The sequence below is a fragment of the Canis lupus genome, chromosome 16, assembly GCF_003254725.2.
Source record: "Canis lupus dingo isolate Sandy chromosome 16, ASM325472v2, whole genome shotgun sequence".
Lineage (NCBI taxonomy): Eukaryota > Metazoa > Chordata > Mammalia > Carnivora > Canidae > Canis > Canis lupus.
In genome coordinates, this window is record NC_064258.1 from 44,982,316 (window position 1) to 44,994,884 (window position 12,569).

Below are 12,569 nucleotides of genomic sequence, written 5' to 3' on the forward strand. Positions count from 1 at the left end.
ATAAGGCCTGGATGCCCAATCACCACGGGATTTTTTAAGACTCCTCTGACAGAGTTGCCTGAAACAGGATAGAGGAAAAAGCTATTGATTTACTTTTCCTGTGTCAGCCCTATACCCAAAGCCAAATGACTCCAATATACACACCAGAGTCTCATTTTAGATTCTTGCTGTATGTGTGTCATACACCAAGATGTCCAGCAATTGTTATCTCATTTAATAACTCAACAACCACTCATTTGTCACAATTTTTAAAAATTACTTAGTTGGCTGCATTGTAGCACCATCCGTTATTTAATAAAATAATCTGATGGTAAGAGAGTAAGTTAGAAATCAATCCTTCGGAACCTAGTAAGTACTACATTTTGCCCAACTATCATTTCTTTAAATTTTAATTTAATCTCCTTGCTAACTTCCCACAGACACTGAGATCCACAAGCTTGGAACAAGTGGGCAAAGAAGCTAGGTCAAAGGAAAATTCTGATCTGGAGGCCCTAGTAAGCCCTTTTCTCTTCCCAAGACAAGGGAGGCAGGATAGTGACTGGAGCTTGTGTTTGCGACACTCTCTATCCAGGACCAGCACTGACCTCCTTTGTCCCTTCACAACAAGGGAAAAACATTCCTGCCAGACTGTCCCAGATGGAAGTTTGGCTGTGGCCATCATCTGCCTGCCCTTGGTGCCTGCCCATATTCCTCATGTCTCATTCTCCAGCTATTCTGATGATTTTATGAATTACCCAACATCCTTAATAAAATACTTTCTTGTTTAAACCAGCCAAAGTTGGTTTCTATTTCTAGCCACAAAGTACCCAGAGTAAAACAGGGAGATTTATTGGGCTTTTAGACCATTAGTGTACTATTTCCTAGATGGTACGCTACACTTATAACTTACATATATTTCTTAGGAACCAAAAGAAACTGGTAAAATAGGGCTAGATTCATTATATTGAATAGATTGGTCTCATGCTAACACCAGATTTCAGGCTGTCATAGGAATTCCATTTAATAACCCTGGAATAATCCCTGAAGTTAAATACGGTAATAAAAGAGGACCCCTTTTGGGCTATTAGATACCAGAGTTGAGCTTGAAACTTCCTGGAATTGGGTACAGTTTAGTCCAGATTCACTGGATCTTCCCCCAGCAAACCAACGCCAAAGGAAGATTTAGGTCTTTGGTACTCTGACTGGTTTTTTCATAACCTTGTTTTTCTTCAATTTCTACTAAAATAAAAATGGTACCTGGAATGAACATTCATGACGTTCTCATTTTAACCAGTACTGACATAAACTGAGGGAATTTATGACTTTCTCAAAGTATCTGATTTAAATTAAGGAAATTTTGGTGGGCCGCTGGGGTTGGTGAAAGATCTCAAGATGGCTGAGCGAAAATTTGCTCTAAAAACCATTGACTGGGTAGCTTTTGGGGAGGTCATACCCCGAAACCAGAAGGCCATTGTCAACTCCCTGAAATCCTGGAATGAGATGCTTACCTCCAGGTTGGCTACTCTTCCTGAAAAATCACCTGCTATCAACTAGGCTTCCTACAAGGCCAATGTGACAAAGGCTGGCTTGGTAGATGACTTTGAGAAGAAGTTTAATGCCCTGAAGCTTCCTGTGCCAGAGTATAAATACACTGTCCAGGTGGATGCTGAGGAAAAAGAAGATGTGAAAAGCTGTGCTGAGTTTTTTTTGTTTTTTTTTCTCTCTCTCTCAAAGGCCAGGATGGAAGAATATGAAAAAGAGCTGGAGAAGATGAAGAACATAATTCCATTTGATCAGATTGAGGACCTGAATGAAGTCTTCCCAGAAACCTAATTAGACAAGAAGTATCCCTATTGGCCTCACAAGCCAATCGAAAATTTATAAACTTGAGTTGGGGTGAAAGCCCTGGCCCTCATATTATAAATGCTGGACATTAAAAATAATGATGTGAAAAAAAAATAATAATAATTTTAAAAATAATAAATTAAGGGAATTTTGATATGAGAATCTAAAATTATTCTATTTTAGTGAAAGAATACACTCAGCTATGAATAGCAGCAAACCGGACCCCAGTGGCTTAAATGACAAGTCAAATATTCGATACACCAACAAAGAGTTTAACCTAGTCCTTCACTTCAACAATGCCATTAGGAACCAAGAACCTTCCAGATTCCTGCTTCGCATTTTTAGCTTGTGGGTTTTTCTCCCTATGACCATGGTTGCAAGACACCCTACACTTCTAAATATCACTTTAATATTCAAAGCAAGGAGTAAGGTGAAAGCCACTTCCTGGAAGCATTTGCTTTTTAATCTGAAAAATGAAACTCTCCTGGGAAGCTTCTGTCTCTGTGCTATTCTCTAGAACTATGTTCGTGATCGCTTTAAGCTGGAAGGAAAGCTGGACCTTCACTATTTGCCTTCAGCGCCCTGGTGCAAGAGACAAGATATGACGGCCTTCAAATGAGTGTTAAATGAGTCAATCTGCTGCATCTGCCATGTCTCGTGACACAGTTTTGTACCATGTAGGCCCAATGATTCCCAGGCCTTAATGGAAATATGACTACAGTTTTGGTTTGTTCTTTTTGTTATTTATCCAGCCCATAAGGACACCAAGTAAGTAAATCATAGTTCTCCTTTTGAATCACATTCTTTAGCTAATTATTTATTATAGATAATTGTCTGCGTTCCCTATCTATTACTACATAGCAAACTACACCAAAGTTAGCAGCTCAAAACAGCAAACCTATATTAGCTCATAGTTTCTGTGAATCAGGAATCCAGGTGTGGCTCAGCTGACTCTCTTCCCCAAGATCTCCCTCACAAGGCAACGGCCACCTTCTGCCAGCAATGCCCGCAGTCCTGCCGAAAGGCTCAACTCAACTTGGGGGAGGACTGGCTTTCAGGCTCACATGACTGCTGGCAGGATTCTGCTTCTCTCTGGTTGTTGCCAAAGGCCTCCTTTGGTTCCTTGCCACTTGGGCCTTTCCTTAGTGCTGCTCAAAGCATAACACCTGGTTCCCCTCACAGGAAGACAGCAAGAGCAAGAGAGAGAAGGGAAGCAAGATGAAAACCAGAGTTTCTTTGTAAACTCCTCTTAGGGTGATATGCCATAACCTTTGTCATATTCTGTGTGTTAGAAGACAGGCACTAGGTCCAGTCCACACCCAACATGAGAGAATTACGTGAAGCCCTGATTATTACTAGGAGGCAGGGTTCCTTGGAGAGCCATTTTAGAGGCTGCCTACCCTATTGCCTATAGAACTTGGCAATCAATTGGGTGTTTTATGACACTTCTCCTTGGGCACTACTCTAACTCATATATTACCTGATTATGACTTGGATGAACTGAGAAGAATCTGGTATTCTCGCTGGAAATGGATTTAAGAAAATATTTTCTTGAATTCTAAGCTCAGTTAAACTTTGCTTAAATAATTCTTTGAAAAGCTACTAACTAGAATCACTCTGTTCCTTGCTCCAATTCCGAAACTATAGAAAAGATTGAGTTCTTTATTTCTGCTAACTCCTGAATACTTTTAGAAATGTTACTGTGAATAATTTTATTTTTATTATATTTTCATATTTTGATATTTAAAAATGCTGCCAATTCGAGATGTCTATCCTGTGTTTTTTTTTTTAAATAATAAATTTATTGGGATCCCTGGGTGGCGCAGCGGTTTAGCACCTGCCTTTGGCCCAGGGCGTGATCCTGCAAACCCGGGATCGAATCCCACGTCGGGCTCCTGGTGCATGGAGCCTGCTTCTCCCTCTGCCTATGTCTCTGCCTCTGTGTGTGTGTGTGTGTGACTATCATAAATAAATAAAAATTAAAAATAATAATAATAATAAATGTATTTTTTATCGGTGTTCAATTTCTATCCTGTGTTGTAACAGTTTTGCTATATTATCACTTCTAAACTTCTCTATTGCTTTTGCTTGGTTTTCTAGTTAGAGACTCCTATCATCTGCAAATAAATGAGATTGTCGTTGCATTCCTTCTGTCTCTTATACATGTTATTTGTTTTTCTTATTTCCTTGCATTACCTAACACCTCCAATATGTTAAAAATCCACAATAATAGGAGAAATATTTTTTTTCCTTTTTCCATTTTTAAAGGCTATACAACTAAAGCTTTTCTGGTAGGTATGATCATTGCTGAGGGTTATTTACTTTAATAGAATCACTTATAATTGAAATATTATATTCTTTGGGAAAAATATATTCATTTATTGTGAATTTTTAATATGTTTTTAGTTTAATTGAGCTTAGAAGCTTTTTGTTGTATAAGATAGAGATCTGTTCCTTGAGAGTTACTTAACTTTTACTTAGAATGCAAACTATTTAGAATTTCAAACTACTTGGTCTTGGAACTCTTTTGGTGGAGAGAGTTATTTGATTATATTTTAATTTCTTCCCTGATAATTGTCTTATGCAAGTTTTTATTTATTTTTTTAAGTCTTGATTTTATATAAAACTTGAGAATTCATCTATTTCATCATAGTTTTCAAATTTTTAGCCATTCTGTTGTTCATGATCTATTTTTGTCATACTTTGATATCTATATTACATAAGGTTGTCTGAATGCATTTTAAAGTTATCTTTTGGTTATTGATCCCTAAGTTTATGGTTTTGATTGTACAGAGTTTGAGACTTCATTTATAAATATTTATGTGCATGCAGCAAGAATGTACATTCTATGGTTTTGAAGTACAAAATTCTATGTACATCTGTTGGTGTAGGTTTATCAATCACAGAGTTTTTCCAGTTCTTCTAAATCTTTTCTCTTTTAATTTTTTGTCTTCTTGATCAGCTTGTCTTCTCAAAAGTGTGTTACCAACTCCAATTGTTTATTTAGCTATTTTTCCCTCATAATGTATCTTTCTTCATAATATGAGTACATGTGTATATTTTTCTGTCACTTTATTTTTGATCTACTATTTCTTTTTCTGATACTTTATTTTTGACCTACTATTTCTTTTTCTGATATTAATAATATTCATCTTTTACTTATAGAGTTTAAATGCTTAAATTGTATTTTGTCCGTTACTAAAGTTGACCTTTTTATTTCTATCCTCTCTATATATTTTACATTTTCTTAGATATTTTCCATCTCTCTGTCCTCTTATTGAATGTTCCAGGAAAAATTCTGTTACCAGATCTTTGATCTCACTGATTTATTCTTTAGCTATATCCATTCTGCTATTATATGTTTTTTTTTTCTTATCTCCATTTGATCCTTCTTCTTCACAGATTGTTCTTCATGTTTGTAGTATCTCCTCCTCTCTGAAGATATTTATATTACTGACTTTACATTCTTGTTTTATCTGGGCCATTAATTCAACTCCCTCTGATAAGGTCCTTCAGTACCTATGTTTCTCTTAAAGAGCTAGTACTCCTCCTCAGATATCTTTTTGCCCTTGTTCTGTGGGCACTCTTCCTGTGTTCTCAAATTCTTTTAGACTACTGGTTACCTTAGCTGGTACTGGTGGGAGTCTGGATGAAACTTTAAACCTGGCATATGCTCTCCTCCAAGTATATTCAGGAGGTACAGAAATGACTTAGAAAGAAGAGCCACTACTATTGCAAAACTGGAAGCATTTATTTCCACAAAGGACCCAATCCTGCCCATCACTGAACTCCTCATTCTGTCCTCATATACATTGGGTTTTTTCTGGATACTGCTTCCATCTGTTGTAATTATCTTGCCTATTAAGCAATCAGAAGAAGCCAGACTCTTCTCTTTCAGTGGAAGCTAACAGTGCTCTTTCCTCCATTCTCATGTCACCTGCCTCATCCATTGGTGCCGACAAGGGCTGCTATGTCCCCTCCCTGCAAAGCATTATTAGGGGAAACAGTGATTTATCTGGGCCAATGTAGAATAAAGAGATAAGGGCAATTAGAAAGCTCCTTCTCAGCAGCCCCTAGGTAGTGACAGCTCTTCAGGTGTGGACTGTGATTCACTTCTCTGAAAAAGGCCCTCATATCCTTTGTTACCACCAGTTGTACTGATTCTGTTTTCAATCATTCTTCTGGTTGCTTGCATAGTGTTTCCTGATTGAGCTAGGGACGAGCCAACTTCCATAATAGTTTGCTGTCTTATCCAGAAGTCTCAGTGTGTTGGTCAAAGTTTATACTCTGACCAGATTCAGACATGGCCATACTTCCAAGTGAACACAGATCAAATGATGACTTAATATGAAAATTTTCCAGGAAGTAAAACATCCCACAACTTGGGAGTAAATTGATAAATCCCCATCTTCAATGAAAATTGGACCAGGGAAAAGCTCCACTTGGAAAAAGCCTGACATGGCCTAACACTTCTTAGTTTCCATGATTCCACATTTTGAAAGCAAAACTATTTATAATTTTTCCCAAATCATCAATATGGAATACTGATACAGCCCCTCAAAAAAGAAATCCCATACTCTTACAGTCAAACTGGCTGAAATAAATTATTGGCAATCAAAGATAGAACTAATAATCACTAAATTATTGACAAAGTTTTATGCTTTTATTAGTAAGTTTTAACAGATATTTATGTGTCAGGTATTTCCAAGTATATTGTCTTATATGTTTTTGGCCACCACCTCAAGAAAGAAGCATCCTTAGAGGTAAAGAAAGTTGAACAGATGTTATGACTTGTCCAAAGTCACCAGGTAGTAAATGTTGGAGTTGAGGCTAAAATCCAGGTGGAATTCTCTTTTTTTACTGCCTTACTTACTGGCATTTGTGTTGCACAAATGACCTTAAGATACATATCATAACAAGGGAAATTTCTCAGGAAATATTTACATCTGTCAAAAGCCATCTTGGATGTACACCTGGAACCCATGCACTTTGGCTTGATATTTTATTCATTTCTTTCCCTGAAAGCTTTCTTTTAATCTGCATAGTATTTTAGAAACATATTGTTACCTCTCCGGGGGTGAACATGTGGTAATTTTAGGATGAAGTCATACAAATGAGGCACCTGGGCTCTGTAGTTTCCCCCATGTGGGTACTATTCAGGGGGAATAAGTAAGAGTCTTTCCTCAGTCTAGGGATGGGAATAGGGCCTAGGATGAATCAAAGTAATAGCTTTTCAAAAAATTATTTAGGTAAAATTGGACTGAGTTTATCTTTTTTTACATTTTTTTAATTTAAATTCAATTTGCCAACATATAGTATAACACCCATTGCTCATCCCATCAAGTACCAAGTTGATTGAGTTTAGAACTTAAATTATATATATATATATACATGTATTTTAAAATTTTATTTATTTATTTATTTATTTGAGAGAGTGAGAGAGGATGGGGGTGAGGGGCAGAGACAGAGAGAGAATCCTCAAGCTGACTCCCCGCTGAACATGGAGCCCAACACAGGGCTAGATCCCAGGACCTTGAGATCACAACCTGAGAAGAAATCAAGAGTTGGATGCATAACTGACTGAACCATCCCAGTGTCCCTAAAAATAAATATTTAAAAACATGTAAAATATGTAAAAATATATATATTTAAAATTATATATGTATATTCTTAAGCCAGTTTCCAACTATAATACTAGATTCTTCTCAGGGTATCCAAGTTATAGCCAGGTATAAGCCAAGTATAAGCTTTAAAATAACACCTAATGAGCCAAATTAGATAATTATACAGTTACATACTTTGTGCACCCAAACATTAAAGTCATAGATTTTTCTCTAAAAAAAATTGTACCCAGAAAAGAGAAAATCACTTAACTTAGAGGATGCTATCTCAATTACTTTATTATGAACAACAAAATAGGTTTATGGCAGACAAATTCTATTGAAATGACCTCTACTCCTGCTAGCTTTTGAGTTTATGGAAGTCAATTTGCAGAATTTATTAAAGAGATCTTTTTGAATAGTTATAATCCTTATTCCTGGAGATAAATGACTAATTACAAGTGAACATTGTAAAATCCATTTAAAAGATGAATGAAAATAATAATTCTTTTTTTTTTAATTCCAGTACCATTAACACACAATGTTATATTAGTTTCAGGTGTGCAATACAGCAATTCAACACTTTTCACACATCACCTGGTGCTCATCCAGTAAATGTACTCTTTATTCCCTTCGCCTAGTGCACCCATCCCTCCACCCACCTCCAGTCTGGTAACCACCAGTTTGTTCTCTATAGTTAAAAGTCTGGTTTTTTTTTTTGTTTCCCCTTTTTTCTTTGTTCATTTGTTTTGTTTCTTAAATTCCACATATGAGTGAAATCATATGGTATTTGTCTTTCTCTGACTTATTTCACTTAGCATTATACCTTCTAGATCTATCCATGTTGTTGCAAATGGCATGAGAAAACAAAACCACTAATTCAAAATATATATGCACCCCTATGTTTATTGCAGCATCCTTCACAGTAGCCAAGATATGGAAGCAACCAGTGTCCATTGTTAGATGAATAGATAAAGAAGATGTGAGATACACACACACACACATACACACACACACACAATGGAAAAAAATAACAATTCTTAATCTTATGTGAATGGGCACTTGTGGCATGGAATAAAATTTCCATGTAATAACATCATATATAATTCAAAAATACCACTCCTCAAAAAGGGAAGGAAAATGACACAGAATATTTGAGAGGAAAGAGGTCAAAAAGTAGGTCTAGTGATGATGAAAGTCTAACATTTAAAGATCCATGTGACAAGGTGAATTAAATTATTTTACAGAAGTTAGAGGTGGAAAAAATACTGCTCAATTATTATATTGGGTAATAATGGGATTTAAAATGTGTGGCAAGAACTAAATCTATTAAATATTTTTAGTTAGTTGATTATTTAACCTCAAATGTTCATTTGTTCAGGGTAGAAAAAATTCAAGGATCTTCTCATAAACAATGCTTTGTATTCAAGAGCAACAAATATTTGGGCATCTGTAGTAAATCTCTAAATCTCTGCCATGTACCAAGTTATGGAGTTCAGCCCAGCAAAATGAGCTATCATGCCATCTGCCCTAGAAGCAGCAGTTACTCTGAGTTATCATGAAGGAAGAGTAAACACAGTCAGGTGTCGGACCTTTCTGCAGGCTTCCCAGGAAAATCTTTTCCTTGATTCACTTTAAGGAACAAACATATTTGCAATATTAACAATGAAGCTATAAATAAAAATTACTCCAGTTAAATTTCAATAAAATAAAACAGAGTAAATATTCCAGCAATGGCCATCCAAAATATGACGTTGGTTCTTGCTGAGTGTATAATCTCCTCAGGTGAAAAAAAAAAAAATCATTGACGGGAAGATTCTTTCCACTTACCTAAAACAAGAGAATCTAGATTTGAAGGCTAGGGAGGAAATCTCACTTCTCCATCAAAGTCAGCAGTCAACAGAACCAAGATGAAATTCACAAGTGTGATCTGCAACATTTCTCAAGATGATTAATGACTGAGGCTATAAGAAGAACCTTGTGACAAAAACATCATGAAAACTACCTGCTAATACATCATGGCCAATAAAATAAAGCCCGAGATCAACCTTATAAAATTAGGTCAGCCTGCACAACTTCCTTCAACCCCACTCAGCCTTTCCAGGATTTTCTCAGCAAAAAATCCTATCTTAACCTAGCCCGGGATTTCTCAACCTTGATGCTATTGACATTTGGGACCCCCAGTAATCCTTAATTGTGGGGGAGTGTCCTGTGCATTGTAGGATAGTTAGCTGCATCACTGGCCTCCACCTACTTACTACATGGCAGGAGCATGCTCTTCCCATGCTTTTAGGTGACAACCTAAATCATCTCTAGATATTGCCAGATATCCCCATGGAGAGGTGTGAATCACCCCCAATTAAGGACAGCCACCCTAAAACCTTGTATTTTCAATATTAGAATGTCTATAATGGCTACACCTATATTTTCTGGCTAGTTATTTCCAAATAAGAAAAAAATATGTGGGGGGAGGGTATCTGAGGGGCTCAGTTAGTTAAGTGTCTGCCTTGGGCTCAGGTCATGATCCTGAAGTCCCCAGATCGAGCCCCACATCATGCACATACACACTCTCTCCCTTTCTCTCTCGCTCACTCTCAAATGAATAAATAAAATCTTAAAAAAAAAAGAAAAATATAGATGATGAGAAGGTCGGCATTAATAAGGTTAGGGTAGGAATGAGGCTACTGTAGACTGTGTCTCCTTCTCCCTTCTCCTCTAAGATCTTATAAAGCCTTCAGCAGAAAGAGAACCCGAGTCAGCTTAACTTCTAAGTAAAAAACTAGTTCATCCCCAACCTGTGTACACCTGGACCCTGGCAAGCTTCCCGCATCTGGCCTCACAATGCTTCTGAATGGCTGCATTCTAAATTTTACCCAAGAGTGCTGGAATCAATTTTTGAAGCAGGGCTGGAGCTGCCCTTCGGTCCATCTGTTCTACTAACCATGAAACCGTGTTCCCTCCGTCAAAGGTCTTCTGTCAAACATCCCTAAATAGCAAATATCACAGCTATGTCCATCCTTTCTTCAGACACGTGCCAACAATGGTCAAAGCCTCCTCCTATGATTCTCTGCTTCTCAAATCCCTGGGACTTAAGCCCAGCGTCACGAACATTATCCTCTCTAGAAAAGGGGACTGCAAGAGTTAGTGCCTTGCTCTTATCTTTTATCGACATGTTCAAGAAAGAGTCAATGTCACATGGACTTTATCAGTTCTGCCTGCCTTTTCTTTTCCAAGTTCATAAAACTGAAAGCTGTTTAATTAAAATCAAGTGATCTGAGCTAACCTCCCACTTCTCTCTCCATCTGTGGAGTATTTGCTTCCAGATATACTCAGGCTGTTCCAGTTTTTGTGGGTTGACATTGGTCCAGAGTTCACCCCACTGTAGTGTCAAACACACAGAAGCAAGCAACACTATTCCAAAGACAGTTATCTCCTTGATAGGAGAGTCCTTGCGTTTCCCCAACTGTCCATTTTCAGAGAGGACTTCGGTTCCACACTTTTCCCTCTTTCACCGATAAAGCACATCTGAGAAAGTTCCCATTTCTTTATTTACGCTGCCCATCTCTTTCCGAAAATCGCTGATGCTAAGTTTGTAAATTGCCATTTTGCCAGCAAGGTAGGGTGAAGGCTTATTTTAGTTTGATCCCTAATGTGACTTCTTTTTCTTCTTGCCTCTCTTCCCTGTTTAAGGGAAGAACGTGTCTGATTGCGAGCTCTTGACGCAGATGCCCTGTCTTCCCTCTCCTCGGTCTCCCCTGCAATGCCCAATTCACTGCTGTGAACATAATAGAAATGCAATATGAATTTCTTGGGTTGGACTGAATTTTGTTTTTAACGGGAGGCTGGCTGCTTCTGTTCTCTCTCTCTCCTAGAGATGCCTTCCTGCAATCGACTCAGATGCTGACTAGTCAGCCACTGATTGCCTTTGTCGTGAGGGCCTCTGAGTGGGTTGGTGGTTCTCTAAAGTGGACACCTGTCTCTCAAAGACAGAGCTGAGTCACCACATCACTTCACACACTGCTGCCGGGCACCGAGATGTTAACTCTGAGTCGTGATCAGCTGGAGCAGGATTCATCCTGGAAATTTAATGGCAAAGAGGATAAATTCTACATCTTTCTTTCCTCGTGTTCCAATGCCCCTCGGATCTTGCAAGTTCTCCGTATCCTTCTACGATTCCTTGAAGGCTTATTAGCCTTCCTGCAGAACGATGCTGCATCATTTTTCAGATGGTTAGAAAGTGACAGGAACAGCAAGAGCTGCCTTTCCCAGTGACCTTAATTTGCTACCACTGTAGAGATTGGCTGAGGACCCGGCACCTGCTAAGCGAGGCAGACACAGCTGTTCTGCATCCTGGCTCACCCTAAATAATTACATATCTGAAATTTTACTGTACTTAAGGCATTCCAAGATGGTGTGTGTGTGTTATGTCTTCTCTTGTCAACTTGGCCTCTGAGCATCCCTCCACTTTTGTTTGGATGCACCAACCTCATTATTTATATGAATGTTACATATGCTTTTTAGCCATTAAGCCCATTTTTATAAACCCACACAAAAATTCTACATGATAGATTGGAATTATGCCTATTTCAGAGCAGATATAATGCGTCCAAGCCATTTAAGGATTTTTAATCTAACAAACCAGATAGAAAGGCAATTCAAGGGCTAGAATTTTACAACCAAATAAATATGAATTTGTTAAACCTCTAAGTGCCAGCACTCTGCATCATATTTGGATACAAAAAAAGAAGATGAACCAAGCTCTTTCCTGAAGATCTCTAATGCTAATTCTGGGTAGGTTTCCTAATGTTGCATTTATTTCAACTCTCCTATCGCTTCCCAAATTGACTTGCAAGGGATTTATGCATTCATCACAAGCCAGAGGGAACAAAGTGTTGGGAGAATGTGCAGCAGCAGGTATTATACACTGCTGCGGGAGTGTAAACTAGCACAAATTCTTTGCAAAACAATTTAGCATTATCTAATAAAGTTGAAGATGCCTATACACTGTGACCCAAATCTTCCACTCCAGGGTATATTTCCTTGGAAAAATTCCCCTTGTGCACCAGGACACATGTCCGAAATGTTCGCAGCGGCATTATTGTTAATGGAACACAAACAAACCCAAGAAGACAAACATCCACTGAC

At 37.9% G+C, this 12,569-nt stretch overlaps 1 pseudogene; it reads left to right on the forward strand.

The window, feature by feature from the left end:
- Positions 1-1,371: 1,371 nt before the first annotated feature.
- On the forward strand, positions 1,372-1,863 carry LOC118351060 (ATP synthase subunit d, mitochondrial-like; annotated as a pseudogene).
- Positions 1,864-12,569: the final 10,706 nt, after the last annotated feature.